The following is a 24,083-nucleotide window of genomic DNA, read 5'->3' on the forward strand; positions in this document are numbered from 1 at the left end:
AGCCATAAATTTTGATTTGGAATTTTCTGAAAGCATAATTACTAGGTCTCCATGAAAACCCTTATCCAATACATCATCAGGGGACGGAGACAATGTTGGCTTCTTGAAGACTGTGTTGATAAAATGTAAATTATTGCAAAAATGATCTCAAGTAGAAGAATGATAAAAGAGTATGTCTGATGTCTGAGGAACACATCCTTATTAAGATGGCTACAGGCTGATAAATTTTTCTATCTATTCTACATAGAGAGGTGGGGATCTGCCTTGGTGGAGAGACTGACTATGCTTAGTAATATCATATCTCCTTGAAGTAAATTTGGTCATAGAGAATTTTCTTTGGAAAAGTAAGCCACAACATATCAGGGAAATGAATGTTTAATAAGGGAGGTCCATGGCAAATATATGAAGGTAACCTGTAAAACTCCTTATTTGATAAGAATTGCTGAAAAGAAAACTCAAAAGGATTTTATCCAAAAAAGAGGTTTAGATTACTGTTGTATACCATATGACACAATAAATTTTGACTGGTTCTAAATGTAGATCGTCATATCACTTTTTTGAAAAAAAGAAAAAAGACAATTTTAATGACATGGAATTTAAAATTTTTGATGAACTGAATTGAAGAAACTACAATATGAAAGGAAAGTACAATATGAAAGGAGCCTGCTGAATGGGAGGGGAAACTGTTATATTATATCTCTAATAAAGTTTTTTTTAATTCAAGGTATATATATATATATATATATATACACACACATATATATTCATATATCGAGAGAGAGAGAATTAACAGAAATACATAAGACCAAGAGCCAATGTCCAACAGCTAAAACAGTTCTTAAATGAAATGTATGCCATTAACAGTCATGCAAAAATATTCCAAGTAAACAGAAATAAAAGCAAAACAAACTAAAACAATTCAGGCTTTACTTCACCTCTAGCAAACTGGCAAAGAAAGCAAAAAGGAAACACTCCTTTTTGGTGTGGTTATGGACACTAATACACTTTTGGTAGAGTTGACAAATAGCTCAACCATTCTGGAAAACAATTAAGAAGTACAAAAAAAGTGATTAAATTCTTTCTACATGGGCCTGTTTACATATAGCTTGCATAATTAAAGAAAAGATACCTCCAAAATCTCCTCTGCACCCTTACCCTTCTGTAAGGGGTGATTTAGTAACAGTCAGGAGAGGTGCAAGAGTTTGAGGTCAGAGTCTGGTCATTCTGCTCAACTTAGGAAAGCAGAAGGAGGCTACCAGGTTAATATCTATCTACCCTCCTCTAAATATTCAATCCATGGGAATTCTTTTTTAGGTTTAAGCTGAACTCTCTTGATGGGAAAGTTGTGCCTCAGAGAGAGGTTTAATGTCTTTGCAGTCAAATGATAATCTACAATGAACGCAGAGAAAATAGCAAATAAACCCATTTGATTTGAGATCAAACAGAAATGAGAGAATATGTATCAGGCAATACACATATATATCAGGCAAAGAACTTATATACTCTTCCATTAGGAGTGAGAAGAGAGAGAAAGGAGGGAGGGCAAAGGTGAAGCTCTTCTACATGTTGGCTTTTATACAGTCTTTCTCTCACCCCTTTTCTCTCTTTAGCTTAGGTCAACTCACCAGGCATGGAACATTGAATAAATAATCTCCACCAATGATAAAGAGTCCCATGTAAATGAACTTTAAGGGGCAAGTTACAATAATAATAGATAATATTTATTTAGTACTTTAAAATTTGCAAAGTATTTTACATATATTATCTCCTTTTATCCTCATAACAAGGTTGGGAGGTTGTTGCTGTCATCACACCCATTTGACTGCAGAGAAAATCAAGCATTAAAGAAATTGAGTGATTTGCCCGGGGCCATAAAGTTACTCAATATCTAGGTAAGACCTGAATTCAGGTCTTCCTGATTCAAAGTCCAGCTTTCTATTTACTATACTATCTAGCTGACTCAATACCTTAATATTTTCAACTACCAAAAATGTAAATAAACAATAAAACAAAACTTAGCACTATAATAATCATGGATAACATTAGTCCAGAGAAAAGATCTATCTTCCCTTATTTTATGAAGATAGGAGATTACAAGTGTAGAATGCTCTGGATGTATGTAGTTAAAGAGAGTTGATAGATCAGTTGTTTTAGCTTGATGTTATTTCTTCACTTTATTTCCATCAATCAATCAGCAAGCATTTACTACATACTTACTGTGTTCAAAGCACCGTATTAAGGTGCTTGAGATATAAAGACAAAATCAAACAGTTCCTAACCTTAAGAAACTTAAGAGTCTATCAAAGTAAATAACATGTATATAATAAGTAAATACAAAACAAATTTCAAATAAATATAAGATAGGGGAGAGAAGGAAAAAACAGGAGCAAGTAAGGCATATATGACCTGAGCTTTGAGTCAGCTGTCTTCTCTATCTGGAATTCTCTCCTTCCCTACCTTAACCTTGCAGCTTCTTAGCAGTGGATGAATCATTATCCAAGTCCTAGCTTCACTGGCACATTTTGCTCCCCAGATCAGTTTATGGCTATGGTAACTTTTGTGGTTTTACTTTTTTTTTTTTAATGTAGTTACCCCACATCCATTTTCACCAAGGCTGTTATAAAAGGAAAAGAAGCTATACCGCAAAAGGAAGAATTTAGGCCAGATTTAAGAATAAACCCCCAATGGGAAGAATTCTCAAACCCTCAAAGTTTTTACTGGGGAAGGCGGTTATATATCCTTTTCCCCTAAGATCTATAAAATATAATTGATGTGTCTTTTTTCTGGGCTGCTATAAGTATAGTTCCTTCTTGAGATAAAGTGATGAACTGAATGATGGGGCCTCAGGGTTTCTACCTTTCTACCTAAAGGTTCCTGGATCTCTGTTCCTTGATATTATGAAAGTAATGTACCCAATGCAGAAGTAACAAGAATCACAGAAGTGGGAGAGGCAGCATGATGCGGTATGGCAGAAAGAGCACTGGATATCAGCAGTGGTACTAATGAGCTGACTGACCTTGAGTAGGACATTTTCATTTGCTAGGCCTTAGCTACATCTTCAGTACAACATGATGGTTGGGACAGATGATCTCTAATGTCTCCTCTACACCCCACAGCATTATTAGCAACACCTCTATGACTTCTTTCATTTTTTAGCTAGACATGATCCCTGTCTTCCAATCTCTCCAGCTGCTTGCCTCCATAATATGTACTTAATCCTATTGTAATTTGGGTTAGACTTATTTATCTCCATGCCTCATTGAAATACTAAAATATGACTGCCAAGGTTAAAGATATAATGATAGTGTCTTTTCCTTTTGCTAAACCAAGATCCCATGGAAAATGTCACAGACGTGCAATAAAATATCACTGGCAAGATATTTAGGCTCAGGCTTCCATTGTGTGTACCAAAAACACATCCTAGGACTAAATTAGACCCAATAATTCAAAAATAATTTAAACACTCTGAAGGAATCAACACTGCAAAATCTTGTACAAAGTGAAGGGCACTGGTCAACATGCTCCCATTTGTCAATGCAGAAAATCTGACAATTGGATAAGCTTCAGTATTAGGTAGAAAAAGAAATGATCCTAAATAAATAAGAACAGAGATAATGTTCTCTTGAGCCGGCATGTTGAGAGGTCAAATAAAGAGATTCAGAGGGACAGATATAAAGATAAGAGAGGCATGCCTCCAAGACTCAATGCCAAAGATCCAGATGTCTTTCTTCTAGCAGTAGGGATGGCTCCTTTGATATAGGAGTAAACAAAGGATGTGGAGAAAGAGTTGTGACAAAAAGACATCACAGAATTATCCTGCAATTCCTGAATTAAATAACACTGATGGCTGGTAATTTGAAGCTGAGCAGCAATCACACACTACTTCATCTAAAAGCAAGGCGCTAGACATGATCAACTTCTCACTTTTGGTAGTTAACACTTTCCAAATCATCCTCAGATGCTCTTTCCTAAAGGGATGAGTAGTCCCAGGTGGCTCTGAAGAGACGGCAAAAACAAGAAAATCAGTCCACTTCTCTAGACACCCATTTCCAAATTCTAGGCTGGTTAATGTGGCATGCCACAGTTCAGCCTGAGGATAACGGAGAAGAAGGGACAATACCTCACTCCGACAACTGGCCTGGGACAAACATTGCCAATTCCCACTGGAAACATACTCTGGAAAATGACATAGGTTATTTGTGGCAAGAAAACAAAACAGAGTGAGTTCTAAATCAAAATTCTATAGTCAAAAGAATGGTGGATCCTTTTCGGTTAAAAATATGTTCCTACTATCAAAAATAAAAGCATCTATTTGTTACCTTTTACTTTCTGCTGTGGCCAATACCTATCCCTACGAGGTGGTTTTAAGCTTTTTGCTTATCAATAAACCTCAAAGGCTGCTGACTTAGATCCTAAATTCCCCCCAAACCTTTGGACGTATAGTAAGATCAGTGGATAGGCTTCCTATCTGTGACATAAATTTTGAAGACAAACCAGAATTAAAGAAAACCTATTGAAAAATACAAAACAAAGCTACATGCTTTGAAAACAATACTCCCATGACTTTATGATCATTTTGAGTATTTTTTTTTGAATAAAAATGCTAAAGATTTGTGGAAAACATTGAAGATTGAAGTCTTTTAAAAGGCAATAAGAATTATGCTCTTTGACCAATGGATCAATAAGAAGAATCGGTTTCTAGGAATGAGTTTTACATGCAGCTGTCACTGACTTGTGTTATGATAGCCAACTAGCTCCCTTTCCTTAAGTATAAAGGGGGCTTAGTATTTTCAAATTGAATAACACATAGAAAATATTTTCCCCCCAAAATCTTACCCTAATACATTGTTGTAGTATGAAGTGATAGACACTGCATTCTCAAAAGCTCTAACACAAAAATCCAAGTTTTTGGCATGTTTTCTCTAATGGAAAGATCTCATGGACAATCATGGACTTCATTCATCTGCTATTAGCTCTTTACCAGGTTAGTTCAATAGGAGTTGAGCTCTCTGGCTAATATAATACATGATAGAAAGTAGAATGAAAATGTCCATGATTCTTGTGTGAAATAGAAGTGAAATAGAAGGGGTCAGAAGCTACTAAGAATCACACAAAATTTCTTAAATCCCTTATTTTTGTTGTTTAGCCATTTATTTCAGTAGTATCTGACTCTTCACGAACCCTTCTGTTGTATTCTTGGCAAAGGCACTGGAATGGTTTGCTATTTCTTTCTCCAGGTCATTTTACAAATGAGGAAACTGAGGCAAGTAGGATTAAGTGACAAAGCTAGGATCACACAGCCACATTTAAACTCAAGTCTTCCTAACTCCAGGCCTGGCATTCTATCCATTTTCAGATACTGTAAATGGGAGATCTTTGTTAAGCAAACAAAGAATGGGCAGAACTGAACTACCTTCATATTGAAATTTTTACTATAAAAGTCATCAAAAGATTTTTTTAAAAAAATCAGCTTGGCAAAATGATTGATCACTGATACAACTTGGAGGCCTGATTAAGAATATTGGATAAGTTAATTTTGTATTAAAAGCAACAATAATTTCATTGGACACTAGGGTCATCACACTTTTCAGTGACCACTATGAGCATAAACAAAAAGACCATCATAAAGATGTAGTTTGTGTACCAATATTTGTAGCAGATATTAAAGGAATTATGAAAGCCTACCAAAATCTGATGATATTCTTCAAACCATGTCGACATTACATTAATACTTGAGGACTTCTATGTTAAAAAAAAAAAAAGGAAAATGAATAAATACAAAGACTGGATCTCAGATTATTACCATTTTATTAGCACATTTAACTGATAGAAATCATTAACTATAAAAGGGGAAAAAGACGACAGAAACCACAGCAGGCAGCAAAAATATGATCTCCACTAATGTCCCTTCCACTTCTAAATCTATCAATCTGTGACTATTCCAAGAGAGAATCATGGCAATCAGTGGCAACGATGATTTACATTACAAATTCAATTGTAAAATATTTTAAAGGATGATGGCCAGACTTTACAAAGCTTATCATATACATAAACACATACACACACGCACATAAAATGAAAACAATGGAGTAGAAATACAAGCATACAGAAAACTAGGTATTAGATGCAACTAAGATGTCTTTGTTTTAAAAGCATTTTATTTCCAAAACATGGGAATAGTTTTCAACATGCATCCTTTCAAAACCTTGTGTTCCAATTTTTTTTCCTCCCTCCCCTCCACCTTCTCCCTAAATGGCAAGTAATCCAATATATGTTAAACATGTGCAGCTTTATTATACATATTTCTACAATTACCATACTAGACAAAAAAATCAGATCAAAAAGTTAAAAATAAGAAAGAAAACAAAATTAAGCTTTAAAATTTTCAGAATATTCACAGATGAAACTGGGATAGGGGAAATGATTAACAATGAAATAAATTTGCCAAAGTGGTTTTTTTTTAATAAAAATCAATTATTACCATCAACTAATATAGAAATGCCACATGCGGATTCGATAATCTAATGTGTTGTATAAATAAAGGGATATGGCATTTGAGAAGATAAGATTAAAAGGAACTACTTAATTTGACCAAGTACATAGAAGAAATCTGCCAAAGAGAATTCAATTTTGAAGGTGTTGAAGCCTTGATTTTAAATAAAAATCTGAAGGAGACAATGCCAAAATAATGAGGAAAAAATTCATATATTTCCATTACCCTTCTCCCAAAGGCACCTGAGAAGTGAGATCATATGGACAAATGTTCATTTATATGTCTGTGTACAAGTCCAAGTTATTCTTCATTAAATAGGAAATGGAAAGCTTTCTGACAATTCTCTATAGCAGATTACAACTTAACAGTCTTATCACTTGATAAAAAGTAGAAAAAAATACAATACTGGGCTATATTTACTAATTCCTATTTAGAAAAGAAAAACTAATATTTTACTTACCAGAGCAAAAGACAGCTTTCTTCTCCAAAAAGAAGTTCCTCCTATAGAGTTTAAGGATTCTAATTGTATTCTCTAGGTAACACCGTCTTGTAAAGCAAGTCATTTTATGGTCAGTATCATTATCAGAGGAATAAGTACAAACTGAGGCAAGCCTTGGAATATACTAGCACTAAGATATTTTAAGAAACCATCTCCAAAGCAAAAAATTCTCATTATATAATTTCGATAATCTCTAAACTCAGGAAAAATAATTTCAACAGCTCAAAACTACAAGTTTTCTGCTTCCTACATTCTCTACTTTTTGTGGAATGCTTCCAACATGATATGCTATGGACCCCACATACTCAATGTACCAAAAGCTCTTAGTCTGCATCACAAACTGTACTAGGTGCTGGTCCTTCAAATACCAGCCAACAAAAGACAGCCCACTCAACACCAGGGCTTAAAACCTTTCTCCTGGTCCTATCAAGACTTGCCATGTTCTGCTGATTCTTCCCCCTAAGTATGTGTCATATGATTTTTTCTTCTTGTTATCTTTAGTTCATGATCTTAATTCAAGTATCATCTCTTACATGAATTTTCATAAAGTCTTTAATAGTAGTTCCCTTATCTCCAATCTTGGTCCTCCCTAATCCAGTGAAACACTAGAGTGTAGCTTTTTTAATTGCATAAATCTGCTGATGTCACTGCAGGCCCTCCACGGCTGACTCCAATTTTCCTTTTAAGCCTTATTTAACAAGACTTTTTTTCATTTATAAAATGAAAGTAATGGCATGAAATTATGGGATGTCCTTCACGATTCAGCCATACTGGATTACTGATCATTTTGATCCCTCTCCTGTCTCCATGCATTTGCCATTCCTGTGCCTGAAGCAGCCTTCCCTTATACCTCTCCCTTCTTAAAACCTCATCCTGAAAGATCCAAATCCCATATTATCTCCTTTAAACAACTTTTTCCTGTCATCCCTATCTGGAAGTTAAAAATTCTTGTTGTTTGACTGCAGCTCTCAATACGTACATAACATTTTACTAACTGTTCCTTGTGTCCGGGTCTTACCGTCCCAATAAATTGTGCGTCTACTTTATCTTCACACATCTTGTATCTAGCACCCTGTAGATATCTAAAATTGTGAAATGCATCAATTTAAGCATTTGCAATAATAATCCATTGACCCATAATTGCCTTTATCATTTACTAGCAATCTGTAGTGCCACTGACAATTTCTAACAAACTTTTCAGCTTATTACAGCTCAAATTTGATGTGCTTATAACTGTTCCACTCTGCCTTTCAACTATATTTAACATATTCTTTTTTCTTATTCCACAGCAACTATTAAGCGATACAAGGTCTCTCCTAATAACTTTAGCATTGATTGCATGACATGAAAAACGCTGGCAAAGACCATCCAATACTGTGTGCCCTTATCAGAGAAGGTGCTGTGCTCTATAAGCAAAATAGAATTAAAGTAGCTCAAAAGAAATGCAAGATGTGCAAAGTCAGAGAAACCAATTCAAATGTTCTAACGGACTATTTGTGCCTGAGATGTGATAGAGCGCTCATGTTGGTCTGGTCTGCCACAATCAGACATACTGTAACTTGACTTTAACATGGTGATGTCATTTTCATCCTCTTTGAGAACAAAGAACTCCCTCTACCAGCCACCAACCAACTGAATGCACTGGTTACAACACTTCGCTGGACAGTATTCTCTAAAAGCTCATTATAACTCTCACAATCATACAACTGGAAGGTCCTTGGAAGATTTAAAGAAGTCCCAGATATAGCTGAAAAAGTAACCCATCCATAACAAGCCTAAGAGGGGGTCACAACTGGTCTTTGTTTTGAAAACCTCCAGCAAAACAAGAAGGAGAAGTTGAAGGTAGCATGTAAAAGATATTTCAATCTGATCTGAATTCTTATCATTGTGGGTCATGCCTTTAACAGGTAGCCTTTAACTCACTGCCCTTTCACCGGTGACTATGCACTTTTATAAATCTCTCCTGACAACCTAGACCATATACTTAGGGTCTCCCTCTAGATCTCTTGCCACTTCACAGATGATAATAATGGAGCCTGCAATCTATCCATCATCTATCACTACCTGAAGCTATATAACTAGCTTATTTCCTTTTCTGATCATAAACTTCCCAGATATCTTTTGCTCTTCTTTCTCCTTTATCCATATAATGTTGCTACTTATAGCACTAACCACCACGCACCTCCCTCATGGTCCTTTGATCTTTTGTCAGTGACTATGTCATTCCATAATAATCATAAAAATGATATCTATATAGTACTCTGTGATTTGATATGCATATATTATCCTAACTGATTCTTACGATAGTCTTGCTGAGGTATTGCCACCAATTTGCAAATCATCTTGAAGAATACTAGATGAAGCTACAAAGGTGAAATGGGACAAGATTACAGGAAAACTCTGCTAGAGATTCTGAATTTTCTATTCTAGAGAAAGGGGAGTGGGTTTTTTAATCAAAGAGTGACGTGATGAAATTGATTTTTAGGAAAATTCTTCTAGTGTACATGACAGCTCAGAGAGTAGAGGGAAAGAAGGGAGGGGAAAACCAGTTAGGGAAATTTTGAAGAAATCACAGATTGGAGGTCAGAGGGCCTAGACAAAAGTTAAATGGCATGCTTGATGCTAAATGGACCAGAATCCTTGCTGGCAGTTGGAGCCCTACATACTTTCTTATAACCTGATTTGGATAAAACTAATTTTCTCTGTTTTCTGAATACAGCTCATCTGTACTCTGTCTTCTCTCAAAGGCTGGTAAAACTACTCAGCATGGAGAACTTTCTGTAATTTTAGGTTTCTTTCTGAGAGATCACATTTTCTTTTAAATATATTTTCACTTCCAGTTCAATTCTACTTTCTGCCTATGCTAGTTAAAAACAAAGGAAACCCCAAAAAAATCCACAATCCATTTTCTTTTCCTCAGAGAGTATTATATAACAGGCTCTTAAAAATCCCATTTTAAGGAAAGATTTGAGCATTCAGCTGAGTCCTGTTTAGGGAAGCTCAATTACTGACATTTATAATGTGTGATCCATGTAGGGAAGGTGCCATTAAAATATGAGCCTTTTTATGTGGACCAAGTTCCATCATATAAAAAGGTTTCCAATAAGAATTAGATTTTCCATCCTTTAATCTCATCTGCATAAAGGCTGTTTTTGTGACATTACCTTTTCTCTACTGTCCTTCCATTTTGTCCCTTGGAGCTAAACACAGGTAGGAAAGCAAGATCTTTGCCTCTTCACATTTGCTCTTAGGACGGGCAGGAAATTTTACTGGAAACTGCAAGTTACTAAAGCAGGAAGATAAGCTATTATCATGCTACCTGTGATTACTGACTCAGCCTGACAACAGTGATGAAAATGACAGGGATGATGTCAGTATCAAAACAAGCTAGTCATAGGCACCCAATACTTTTGCACAGTTAGTTCAAAATAGTTGACGTATAAATTATAAATGGTACGAATTGAAGGATCCCTTACAAGGATGGTAATGGTACCACCCATGGTTCAACAAATCAACCTGCTAGGTAAAAGAAGTAGCGGCTCATACATTTTAGCGTGACAAACTGGAGTAAGGATGAGTAGGATTTTTTCTCCCCCATAATTTCTATCCTAGAAAAACAAAGAAGAATGCTTTAACTTTTATTTCAAGGATGAGGCACTGGTAGTATGAGAGACTCCAAGTTTTCATACATATAAAGAAAATGGGATGTCCTACAGTATAATGACAAAAAGACATTAAGGAATAACTGACAGGCAACTAAATGAAGGTATGAAACACAATGCCAATTCTTTGAAGGCAAAAACTGATTAGATTTTTGTCTCTGTATCCCCAACGTATGGCATAACCATGACCACGGTGGATGCTTACTAAATGTGTAATAAAGAAAATGAAAATCATGACCCTGGAGTACACTGCCATATCCTATCATCACAGATTTAAAACGAGAAGAGGCCTTTGGGGTCCTGCTGCCCAATCCCTTCATTCTACGATATTTTATAGATTAACAAAGGAAGCTCAGAGAGAGGTAGTGATTTGGTCAGAAACGCATAGACAACATCATTCTTTCTATTCCTCAGAAGGCCTGAGAAGAAAGAGTCATGAAAGAAGGCAAAAATTAGGATGAGGGGACAATGGAACTCTTTGTGGTACCTTTCTGGTAACACAGAGGCTTCTTTTTAAGGAGACTTTGATAGTATAAGTACCAAATTTCTAACTCCCTAAATTCTTACTGTCTCTTTCTTGGATCTTGCTGATCTCAGTATAACCCACTATCTTTCTAATCCACTCCTAGGCCTACTACAGAACAGACCTAGTGGTCCCCAAGTGGTGGCCTTTATATCTTAGTCACAAATAGGAACACATTCTAAAGCTTAGAAAAAGAATCTAATAAGCTTCCTTTGGGCACTGACTTGCAAAGAACAATGCTGGGAGCACACAGACACAGATATCAGCCCCATAAATGTGATGAATTAGAAGACAAAGTCAATGATAAACACCTAGAAGGGCCTAGAGGGTACAGTTTGTTATCTTAATATAATGAGTGTTTATGTTAAACAGATTATGCTTGAACCACTGCAAGTTGAGCTTAATGGTCCTGCTTCCCAAAAGCTCAGTTCTATATATCACATAATAGTGCTTCACCTCTGTTTATTGTTTTATTTGGTGTACTTGAACAATAAAAAAACTTCAAGAAGAAAAGGGACTTCATTATTCCTCCCATCAATACAAGCAGGATGCTGAGATTCTAGTTTGGGAGAGAAATAATAAGAATCTAATACAATATTCAGGTCTTCTCATCCAAGAAATTAACATTGCATTCAAAAAAGTCATAAAATCCAAGAACAGAAAGAAACCTCCAGAGGTCAAACAGTCCCTCATTCTTCCTCATGAGACTAAATAGTAACAGTAATGAGAAGGAGAACTGACACATTGATAAGTAAGTTGATGGTTTGCAAAATGCTTTGCATGTTTTAATTTTTTTGAACTCACAAGGTCCCTGGAAAGGAAAATAAAAAAAGTATCTGTATGCTCATTTTCCAGATGAGAAAACTGAGTCTCACAAAAATGACATCCAATCCAACTCAAAAACATTTATTAAGCCAAATGCAGAAGGGAAGGTAAAAGAAGATACCAACGGAATGGAAAAAAGTTACTCCTTGACATCAAGGTCCTTCCATTCACTGAGAAGATCAAATATATACAAAGACACAAGCAGTGAAGTAGATAACGTGTGAAAGAAGAGCACATGATATCTAGAGAAATGAGAAAAAGCTTCAGGTAGAAGTTGGCAATGTCGATGAGTTGTAAAGGAAGCCAAAGAGTCAGAGGGAGGATGACATGTATATCAATCATGAGAGAAAGCTTTTCAAAAGGCTGTAGTCAGATATGAAATTCTGACCTTAGGGAACTTGCTCACAGTTCCACTGAGGCAGGATGTGAGCACCCATCTTCTGTGTCACAGTTGTCTCTGTAGGTCATCAAAATGATCATTTTACAGTTCTACCTCCCTTATACTTAACCATCTGAAAAATACTAAATCTAAAATTCAGGAGCACAAACCTGAAAGGGAGTTGATTTTTCCTTATAGTAAAGGTATAAAGACTACTTTAAGCTCTTAGCCACACATAAAATATGGGAACCACTTAAAAGACATCTAAGACATTCTTGAAAGACAAAATATTATGGAAGATCTAAAAAGAATGTCAGTGTCAAACAAAGAGTTAGACACCAAAGTAAGATTCTTTTGATGGTCTTCTGATTATATCTCAAATGAGGTTGAGATTACAGGATGAGTAGAAGAGGTGGTATTGAAGGTGGACTTTAAGGGGTGGATTTGAATCCTATAAACGGAGAGGAAAGAGGCCATTTTAGAGCAGCAGAGTAGACTAGCCTGACTGGAACATACAGTGCATGGAAGGGAATGAGATAAAGTAATCAAGCTCAACTGGAAGGGTGGTAGAGCATTGCAAAGGACTTTAAAGGCCAAACAAAGGAACTGAAACTTGTATATTCATTTTTTTATGAACCCAAAAATATACTTCTATGCATATAGCAGAATACAATAAGATTTTCTGTGAATTTCCATTTCATATTGTTTTCTCCTTTGAATATATAAGAAATTCTACATATAATTTTCAAAACTCTCCTACTTGTTTGTGCTTCCTTCAAAATGTCTCTGTTCTCTTTTATACATGTTTTTAAATATGATGATGACACTCCTCTGGTATCACTACTACAATCTCCCCTCCCTACCCTAAAATAGAAACACCAGTAAAAAAAGCATAGTCATGCAAAACAAATATACATGGTAAGCCACATCAATAATTCTATGCCTCTTTCTGCAACTTGTGTCAATCACTTCTATCAGTGACAATATCAAATATTGTCATATTTTGCTCTGAAGACACCGCTGGTCATTGCAGAGCTGTTAAGTTGTCTCCTTTACAATGTTCTTGTCCTTGGATAAAATATTCTGGTTCTGTTCACTTCATTCTGTGTTAGTTCATACTACTCAACCTTCCCTGAATTTGTCTCCAATTAAAAAAAAACCCTCCATTATATTTATATAACACAATTTGTTAAAGCCATTCCTCAATTTCCCTAGCAGCAGTCTGATTCAACCCCCAAAGAACTGAACTCTTCACTTTTGATTATTCCCTCTTTGGTATGGGGAAATTTTTCTTTTTGCTTGAAACTATTCCCTCATTAATTATCTTCACTCCTTACACTTCCTTCTACCCTCTTGTTTTTTTGTTGATTTTGAAGCATTTCTTCATGAAACTATATGTGTTCAACCCTCCTTTATTCATTTTAGATAACTGAGCTTTATGTAATATCCCCGCCTGCCTCCATGTTTGTATCATCTTTTTTTCAGGGACCCCATTTCTGAGAAACAGGCCTCATTTTCCCCTGCCTATTTTTTTACACTGGCATATCACTCAATTTATCTCCCCTTATATTTCCCCTGAAAACCTTGAGGACAGAGTCAATTCCAGTCCTTCCAAAACACCCACACATGCACATGCATATACCAGAAACTATTTTATCTGTCTCAATACCCTTTGGAGACATTGATTCTAAAGAGACATTCATTTCTTCTCCCCTATTAGAGTATTAGTACTAGGAATGTCCTGACAAGATAGCTGACAAAATGGGAAGGATTCAGTTCCTATTACATAAGATCTTTTGGCTACCTGTGTATTTCAGATGTAGAAGTGAAATTATCTTCTCCCCCAACCCCTACCCTCTTTTTAATTTCCCTATTTCTGTTGAGGTTGGCACAATCATATTAGTCACCACTCACCTAGCCAGTCTGATTAAATCTTACATTGCACCTTTCCCACCCCTGCCTTTAGTATGTGGTCCTGTAATGTTGGTCTCTTTGTTGTTCCTCCAAGATGTTCTATGGCCCCTGTTTTGAGCATTTTCCCCTGGATATCCCCCATGCCTTGAAAGTTCTCTCTCTTCATCTCTGTCTCCTGACTTAGCTAGCTTTCTTCAAGTTCAAATTAAAAACTTACCTTCAACAGGAAGCCTTTTCCTAGTCCCCTTAATTCTAGTGCCCACATTTAGTTGACAGCTTCCATTGTATATTGTATATAGCTTGTCTGTACATAGTTGTTTGCAAGTTGTGTCCCCTCCACACCATTAGACTATAAGTTCAGTGAAGGCAGCAAATATCTTTTGCCATTCTTTTTATCTCCATTTCACAGCACATAATAGGTGTTTATTTTTGTTGACTGACTGAAATGTAGTTTCTCATGGGATAACTTGAACGTTATTTGTGAGAAATTCAGGATATTTGTAGAGTTAGTGTGCAGGAGCTGGGCCGCCTGCCTCTGTTTAGCATCATCTTGGCAGGAAGAACAAATTCAAACTTTACTCAACGTGAAACAGAAAGACACGATTTCTGATAAGGGCAATATATGTGTAAGAAAAGATTAAATTTGCAATATTGTGAAAGATTTGTTGAAGGGTAAGATAGGAGGGGAATAAGACTTGCTAAATGATCATTTCAATAATTAAGAAACCAAAATAAGGACCTATACTAGAGTAGTGGCCATGGGAGTAGAGAGGAAGAAATAAATGCAAGTGCTATAGTGCAGTAAGTGCAATAAGTGCAAGTGCTTGATCCCTTCTTCCAATTTCTCTACCAAATTCCACTCCCCATCCCCCAAAGAAAAGAGGTAGTAGATTTGAAGAGACTGAATATAAATAAGAATAGGATATAACTGATGAAGAAAGTGACTATAAGACTTTGCACAAAATCACTAAATTGAATCCCATGCATACCTGAACAGGAATCCTCAACAATGTCCTCCACAAGTGACTATATAGCCTTTGCATGAAGACTTCAAGTGAGAGAGAACACACCATTTCCTGAGGCACCTCACTGCACTGTGCAGTAAAATATATTTGTTAAAAAACATTTTTCTGGGGGGAGGATTCGGGAAGAATGGCAGAATAGGTCAGTAGATTTTTAAACTCTTCAGATTTCCCTGATAAACAGAACAAAATTGTGCCTTAGGGCAAACACAGACTGATGAATAATCAGGAAGATTTGGGAAAGAACAGGGGTCCTTCTGGCATAACCCAAGAAGATCAGTTGAAAGACCCCCTGGCAGTGGATTAACCGGGGTGAAGTAAACACCTCCAGGCTAGCTCCACACAAACACAGAGTGGGTGACTTTTGGGTATCTGGGTGTGATTGGAATCTCAGTAGGAATCATAAAAAAATTTTATCTCCTGGGCACCTTGAGGAGGGGGGAGTGCGGAGTCCCAGAAGACTGAGGGAACTGTGGCTGATCAGGAACACCAGGCCTAGCTGTGCTGCAAAGACTAGGCTCTGGGATAGAAGGAACCAGCACACCAGTGAATATAGAAGCAGTTGGGGATGGAGGCTGCTGGCTGCTGGCACTTGCAACAAAGTAGAACTTTTCATTTGGGGTTCCTAGTCGGAGAGGAAAGTTGAAGTGAAGCTAAAGGCAATAATCCCAGACTCCATTATCAGAAGTACTTACATTAACATCTCTCAAAAAAATCAACTGGCAAAGAAAAAAGAACCCAGTCATAGAAACTTACTATGACAATAGGTAAGAACACAATTCATCTTCAGAGGACAATGAAGTAAAAAGAAAAGCTTATAATACTCCAAAGAGTAATGTTAAATGGCTAACTGTCCAGAGAGAATTTGTAGAAGAACTCAAAAAAGAATTTAAAAATCAACTGAGACTGAGAAAAACTAATTATATATATATATATATATATATATATATATATATATATATATATATATATATATATATATATATGTATATGTGTGTGTCATATATATATATATATATATATATATATATATATATATATATAGACACACACACACACACACACACACACACACAACAAGAAAATTATGAAAAAAAGTAATACAACTAGAAAAAGACGTACAAAGTTTTGAAGATAAAAATAAACTTTGATAATTAGAATTGGGCAAAGGGAATCCAGCGCAACTATAAGGGACAAAGAAATAAGAAAACATTATAAAGAATGAAAAATAGAAGATGAGAAACATCTTCTAAGAAAAACAACAGATATGGCAAACAAATAATGAAGGAACAATATAAAAATTACTGAACTACCTAAATGCTATTAGCAAAAAAAAAGAACCTTGAAAATAATGCAAGAAATAATCCAAGAAAATTGGCCTGGAGTGATAGAACAGGAAGGAAAAGTAATTAATCACCAACTCAAAGAGATACTTTTGGAAAACACAAAGGAATATTATTGCCAAATTTCAAAAACCCCATAACAAAGAGAAGATTTTCAAAAAAAATCCAAGAAAAAAAATTTATATGTACCAGAGCTACAATTAGAAGTGTATAAGACTTATCAGCAGCCACAATAAAAGACTATGGGTTCTGGAATCATATATACCAACAAACTAAAGAACTAGGCCTATACATTGACCCACACTTCATACCGTATACAAGATAAGGTTGAAATGGGTTCATGATCCAGACATAAAGAATATTATAAACAAATTAAAAGAACATGGGATAGTTTACCTCTCAGATCTGTGGAGGAAGAAATTTGTAACCAAAGAAGAAATGGAGAGCATTAAAGATCACAAAATAGATAATTTTGATTATATTAAGTTAAAAAGTTTTTGTACAAACTAATACAGACAAGATTAGAAGGGAAGCAATAAACTGGGAAATATTTTTACATTCAAAGGTTCTGATAAAGTTCTCATTTTTAAAATATATAGAGAACTGATTTAAATTTATAAGAATTCAAGGCACGTTCCAATTGATGAATGGTCAAAGGATATGAACAATTTTCAGATGATGAAATTGAAACTATTTCTAGTTATATGAAAAGGTGTTCCAAATCAATATTGATCAGAGAAATGCAAATTAAGACAGCTCTGAGGTACCCATATATACCTCTCAGATTGGCTAAGATGACAGGAAAAGATAATGAAGAATGTTGGAGGGGATGCGGGGAAACTGGGACACTGATACATTTTTGGTGGAATTGTGAATGGATCCAACCATTCTGGAGAGCAGTTTGGAACTATGCTCAAAAAGTTATCCAACTGTGCATACCCTTTGACCCACCAGTGTTCCTACTGGACTTATATCCCAAAGAGATCTTAAAGGAGGGAAAGGGGCCCACGTGTGCAAGAATGTTTCTGGCAGCACTTTGTATAGTGGCCAGAAACTGGAAACTGAGTGGCTGCCCATCAGCTGGAGAATGTCTGAATGACTTATGGTATCTGAATGTGATGGAATATTATTGTTCTGTAAGAAATAACCAGCAGGATGATTTCAGAGAGGCCTGGAGAGACTCACAGGAACTGATGCTAAGTGAAATGAGCAGAACCAGGAGATCACTGTACAAGGGAACAACAGTATTATTATATGATGATCAATTCTGATGGACATGACTCTCTTCAACAATGAGATGACTCAAACCAATTATTCTTGTGCAGTGATGAAGAGAGCCATCTACACCCAGAGAAAGGCCTGTAGGAACTGAGTGCAGACCACAACATAGCATTTTTATTCTTTCTGTTGTTTGCTTGCATTTTGTTTTCCTTTTCAGGTTTTTTTTCTTTCTAGATCTGATTTTTCTTATTGAGCAAGATAACTATATAAATGTCTATACATATATTGCATTTAACACATATTTCAACATATTTTATATGTATGGGACTACCTTCCATCTAGGGGAAGGAGTGGGGGGAAGGAGGGGAAAAGTTGGAACAGAAGGTTTTGTAAGCGTCAATATTAAAAAATTACCCATGCACATGTTTTGTCAATAGAAACCTTTAATGAAAATAAAACTTACACACTAATTTTAATCTTAACAAGGAATTCTAGTTTCTTTGTTGTCTAAAGTAAAACGGGTGATTCAAGCATTATGACCTTTTGTATTTTAGGTTTACAGAGAGCTTTTTGGAAAACCCAGATCCTTCTGGATAACTAAGGTAGGGGCCAATGCCTCCTCCTGCATAGATTACACCTCTCCAAAGTTAGTATGGCCAGTGTTCTTGGCATGTTCCCTGGCTTCTGCTTGTCCCCTTAACCCCTTCTGGCACACCATGCATCTCAGGATGAATCGGTTCACGTCGGTAAACTGCCTCTTTTTTCTAGCTTCCTCGGCCAATTCCAATGCTTGTGCGAGAACAACGTCGTCATTGGAGGAAAAGATGGTCAAAGGAGGGCTGTCTGGGTCAGGGAGGTTTCGCTGAAGTGGATCATAGTGGATGCCATCATAAATCAGTAGCACCCTTTTGGGGTAAGCTGCATCTTCCCCAAAGCGGTCAATTCTGACTGTCTGAGTGTCCACTACACAAATTTCACATTGATAGAACTTTGACAAAATGGATATCTCAATAGCCCCTCCCCAAGTGTCATCCCTTTTAATCCACTCACAGTACTCTTGATTTGTTTTTTCCAAGAATGCCTCACAATAGAATTCTGGATCACTCGCTACCGTTTCTGCTATGAGATTTCGCATCTCAGGGGCGCGAGTTGGATCTAAAACCCCCCCTTCTACGACGTAGTACACACTGGTGAAAAGGCAGGAGTTATCTGCTGGGACTACAGTTCTGGTAAGCTCAGGCAAAACTTCCCCGAAGGAAGTATCGGCGCCATGTTCTGTGACTGCAGAAGATGAAATCTTAGACTTGGTTTTGTCCTCTTCAACGATCAGAGTATCACCTGACTGGATGGGCAGGTCCCCCAGCACGGTCTCCCCATTGCTGAGATCCAGGCACTTGGGGGGGAAGCCGGCGAGGATCCGCTGCCCGCCGGCAGCGATCCCAGTAAGGGCAGCTATCTGGCCCTCAAGCTCCTGCACGCGGGACTGGCTCGAGAGGCCCAGCAGGATGTGGGTGCCATTCTTGGCCTTGCAGCGGAGCCGCCACATTGCACCTGCCACACACCGGACACTTTCAGGAGCTTGCTTGGGACACCTCCGGAGGGAGGGAGCTGCTGCCACTGGAGAGAGGAAGACCCCGCGAGGAGGAAGATACTACCGCCGCAGGGAAGAAGACGCCGCCGCCGCAGGGAAGACGCCGCCGCCGCCGCAGGGAAGAAGACGCCGCCGCCGCAGGGAAGATGCCGCCGCCGCCGCCGCAGGGAAGAAGACGCCGCCGCCGCAGGGAAGACGCCGCTGCCGCCGCAGGGAAGAAGACGCCGCCGCCGCCGCAGGGAAGAAGACGCCGCCGCCGCAGGGAAGAAGACGCCGCCGCCGCAGGGAAGAAGACGCCGCCGCCGCCGCAGGGAAGAAGACGCCGCCGCCGCAGGGAAGACGCCGCCGCCGCCGCAGGGGAGAAGACGCCGCCGCCGCCGCAGGGGAGAAGACGCCGCCGCCGCCGCAGGGGAGAAGACGCCGCCGCCGCCGGAGGGGAGAAGACGCCGCCGCAGGGGAGAAGACGCCGCCGCCGCCGCAGGGGAGAAGACGCCGCCGCCGCCGGAGGGGAGAAGACGCCGCCGCCGCCGGAGGGGAGAAGACGCCGCCGCCGCCGGAGGGGAGAAGACGCCGCCGCCGCCGGAGGGGAGAAGACGCCGCCGCCGCCGGAGGGGAGAAGACGCCGCCGCCGCCGGAGGGGAGAAGACGCCGCCGCCGCCGGAGGGGAGAAGACGCCGCCGCCGCCGGAGGGGAGAAGACGCCGCCGCCGCCGGAGGGGAGAAGACGCCGCCGCCGCCGGAGGGGAGAAGACGCCGCCGCCGCCGGAGGGGAGAAGACGCCGCCGCCGCAGGGGAGAAGACGCCGCCGCCGCCGGAGGGGAGAAGACGCCGCCGCCGCCGGAGGGGAGAAGACGCCGCCGCCGCCGGAGGGGAGAAGACGCCGCCGCCGCCTCAGGGAAGAAGACGCCGCCGCCGGAGGGAAGAAGACGCCACGCCAGAGGAAGGGAGATGGCACCGGAAAGAGGAAGATGCTGCTGCTGGAGGGCGGGAGACGCCACCGGAAGGAAGACACCGCCCGCTGTGGAGACGCCACCAGGACAAATGGCAGGCGGATGGAAACTAAAATGGCCGCCCCCTCGGCGAGGATAAACATCGCGAGAAGTCACCACGCGCCCCCCCTTGCCCCGCCCTCCAGAGGGGCATCTCTCCAAATTTCGTTACACTGTTTTTTAGGCAACCACCAATCAAATTCCACTTAATTCTTGAGAGTAAAGAGCCCCTGTATTTTCCTGAGATGACTGGTAAGTAGCTAGGCTTGCATCCACAGTGGTGAAGCATAGAGGGTAGGTTTTGGTGGAGTAAATTACTGCAGGTGAAAAATTATCCTTGCAATGTATGCACACAGTGGTACCAAAGCAGTTATTTTTTTGAAACCTACGTAACAACCCCCTTCCAAGATAGAATGAAGACTCCTAGACCTTTTGTAGGAACTTCATAGCATCTCAGGATGGATCTCACAGGCTACAGATTGGGAACCACTCTTTTAGTCTAACAAGAGCAAGCTGAAAAAAATATCAGTTCTCTACCTCATTAAAAGAATACTCAAAACAGGAAGAGGTCATGTGGCTCTAGTGACCTACATCTGGAATCAGGAGGTGCCACTTTGAATTTTGTCTGACACATGTAACTGTTCAGTAGTAGGTAAATCATGCTCAGTTTCTTCATCAGGAAAACATAAATAATAAAACTAGCACTTCAGAGTTGTGAGAAAAATGCCTTGTAATCCTAAACGTGAGCTATGATTATTATTGCTATTTCCTTTGGGTCAGTGTTGTATGCTCCCATTCTCTTCTGGTGTTTTGCTTCCTCTCCAAAGAAATGAGAGAAAAGACAAGAAAAACTCGCAGAAGGAGGCAGGGTAACAGAAAGTCACAGGATAACAAAAAACATGAACTTGATCCTTCTCTTGAATAAAATGACGATTGTGAGTGTAATCATAATACTTGATATAGCCAGCATTTATGTGCCATATTAAGGTTGGCAAAGTGATCTACAAATATTATCTCATTTGATTCTCACAACAACCCTGGAAGCCAGAAAGCAGATACTATTATTTACTCCCATTTTACAACTGAGCAAAGTCAGACAAAAGTTAAAAGATTTGTCCAGGGTCACTTACTTAATAACTGTTTTAGGCGAGATTTGAACTGAGTTCTTTCTGATTCCAGGGTCAATGATCTATCTGCTGTCTCACCTGGCTACCTACAAGCACACATTTGGACAGGGAAGATAATGGTGTAGGATGGAATGAACAGAAAGAAAAAGGATTTTGTTTAAAAAGTATTTTTTATCTTTTTCCCAAGAGACCATCTAGAGAAGAAAGGAAGCAAAGTGGCTGCTCCACACTTGGGTTATACCCAATAGTATCATGCCACTACTATCTCTACCCTTGGTTCCTTAGATCAAGCGACCACTCATCAGGGGTCCTTCTGCAATGGCAAGACCTTATATCATGACCTACTGACTCTCTGAGTTTAAGTAAGCCTGCCTTCCACACCTTTGATCCTAGACAAGTTTGTTTGTTAGGAAGAATCAGGCATGAACTCATAGAGAGAAAATAATGGCAATAATCACAGCTTAGAAATTAATCCATCATGAATTGTTAGTATGGCCTTTTATCATAAGGGAGAAATCTGTCCCTTGACTGATGATAACATGAGGGAGGGAAAAGAGAAAGAATGTAATCCTAAGAGTAGTAAAGTCATTCCTCTTCACACACACACACACACACACACACACACACACACACACACCCACCCCGTCCCCGGTAAGTTTTGTGTTTGTTTTCCTCCTAAGCCTGCAAGGACTGGGATAGAAGTACAAGCATCAATAGTTGAGTTTCTTTACTGCCAACTGAATTAGTTAATGCCCAGAAAATGAACATTATGGGGATCACAGCAAAATAAGACTTCAGATATGACTATGATGTGAGAGTGACTTTTAAACAGAGAAACAGAACATTTCATCCTGTGGCTAAAAAAAGCATGCGGCTTTCCTGGGACTCCCAATACTTGGGTACCTGGAAAGAAAACTTGACTATCTGGAGTCACTGTTTAACTCTGGGTATAATGTGGGGTGTAAGAAGTTGGAGAGAGGTAAAACAAGAAGGCACAGTGGATAGAACACTGGGTTTGAAATCACAAAGTCTAGTCTTCCTGCACTCAAATCCAGCCTCAAACAATCCTCAGTTCTGTGACCCTGGGCAAGTCACTTTACCCTGTTTACTTCAGTTTCCTCATCTGTAAAATGAACTGGAGAAGGAAAGGGTAAACCACTCCAGGATCTTTACCAAAGCAATCCCAAAGTTGTGAAGAGTCAGACACAAGTGAAACAACTCAACAACAACAAAAGAAATACAGGCAAATTTCCTACACAGACATCTATATGTTATTGGTGTATACTACATACTTGTGGATTAATCAGAAAGCCCAGCACAAGGCAGTCTGGGGCACATGTGACAAAGCTGAAAAAAAAAACCTAAATTAAATAGAAAGCAGCACAAAGTTTAGAAGATTTCTTGCACCCTACTTCTACATGAAAGGCCAGAAGATACAACAAAGGATTAACATAGAAATGCTTTGCTGAGGACCTTTAGGGCAACTGTACTGCTTACTTCTTTCCCTCTCATTCATTTGCATGTCACCCAAAGAATCTTAGACTGAAAGCAGAGGTACCCTAGATCCACCTAAATCTCATGAGCCTTCTTTGAGCATGGTTACCCCAAAATGGATTTTGTGGTAAAGGATCTGCAGAAGGGTATAAAGCGGGTTTTATAAGGACTTTCTCACCCTAAATCAGAACAGAGACTTCTGATCTTGGCAAACAAAAGGAGAACTTGTCCCTATCTTAATAAACATGATAAACCTGGCTGCCAAGGAGAGAAGTCTATCAAAATCGGTTTGTGGAGTCAGTCCACTGACTAATTAGAATCAGAGTGATTTAGTACTGGAAGTACCTAGTCCATCCCACCCTGCATATTATAGATGAGGAAACCAAGACTGAGAGAGAGTCCATGACCAAGCTTAAAGATCAGTAGTAGAGGTGGGGCCTAAATTCAAATTCTGACCCACAATGCCACAATCCTTACATAGAATTAATTACATTAGTTCCAAAGCAATGGTCAAAACAAACCAAGTTAGAAGTATGGTTAAAGATGACGACTGTAAGTTCAGCCACAGTAGCTCCGATACAATTTACTTCAACAAACACTTGTTTCCAAAGAGTAAAATGCAGCCTTAAATGTCCTCCTCAACAGAGGTATTTTCCATGCATGTTAAGACTGGACCAGATCCCTGTCAACCACAGAGATAACTTTATTCAGTATCAAAGAACATAGAACAGAGCCATCAAAGGTATGGATATAGAGTATGCCCTTGACAAGCGTTCCAGTGAAACAGGTTCTCAAGATGTTCTTTTTTTGTGGATGACTTTATACCAACCACATCAAGTCCCATAATGCTACTAAGACTCTTCAATGAAATCCATGTGCATTCACGAATAACGAAAGTTATTCATCTAGAAAAGAGGAAAATGACTAGCAACTTATGCTAAAAGTAATTAAAGTGCATATATACTTTACCTCAGCAACATTACTTTTAGTCATATACCTCAT

General features: G+C 38.8%; 1 pseudogene; it reads right to left on the minus strand.

Moving 5' to 3' along the window:
• Positions 1-18,328: 18,328 nt before the first annotated feature.
• On the minus strand, positions 18,329-19,527 carry LOC100918505 (annotated as a pseudogene).
• Positions 19,528-24,083: the final 4,556 nt, after the last annotated feature.

Source organism: Sarcophilus harrisii, chromosome X (assembly GCF_902635505.1).
Source record: "Sarcophilus harrisii chromosome X, mSarHar1.11, whole genome shotgun sequence".
Classification (NCBI taxonomy): domain Eukaryota; kingdom Metazoa; phylum Chordata; class Mammalia; order Dasyuromorphia; family Dasyuridae; genus Sarcophilus; species Sarcophilus harrisii.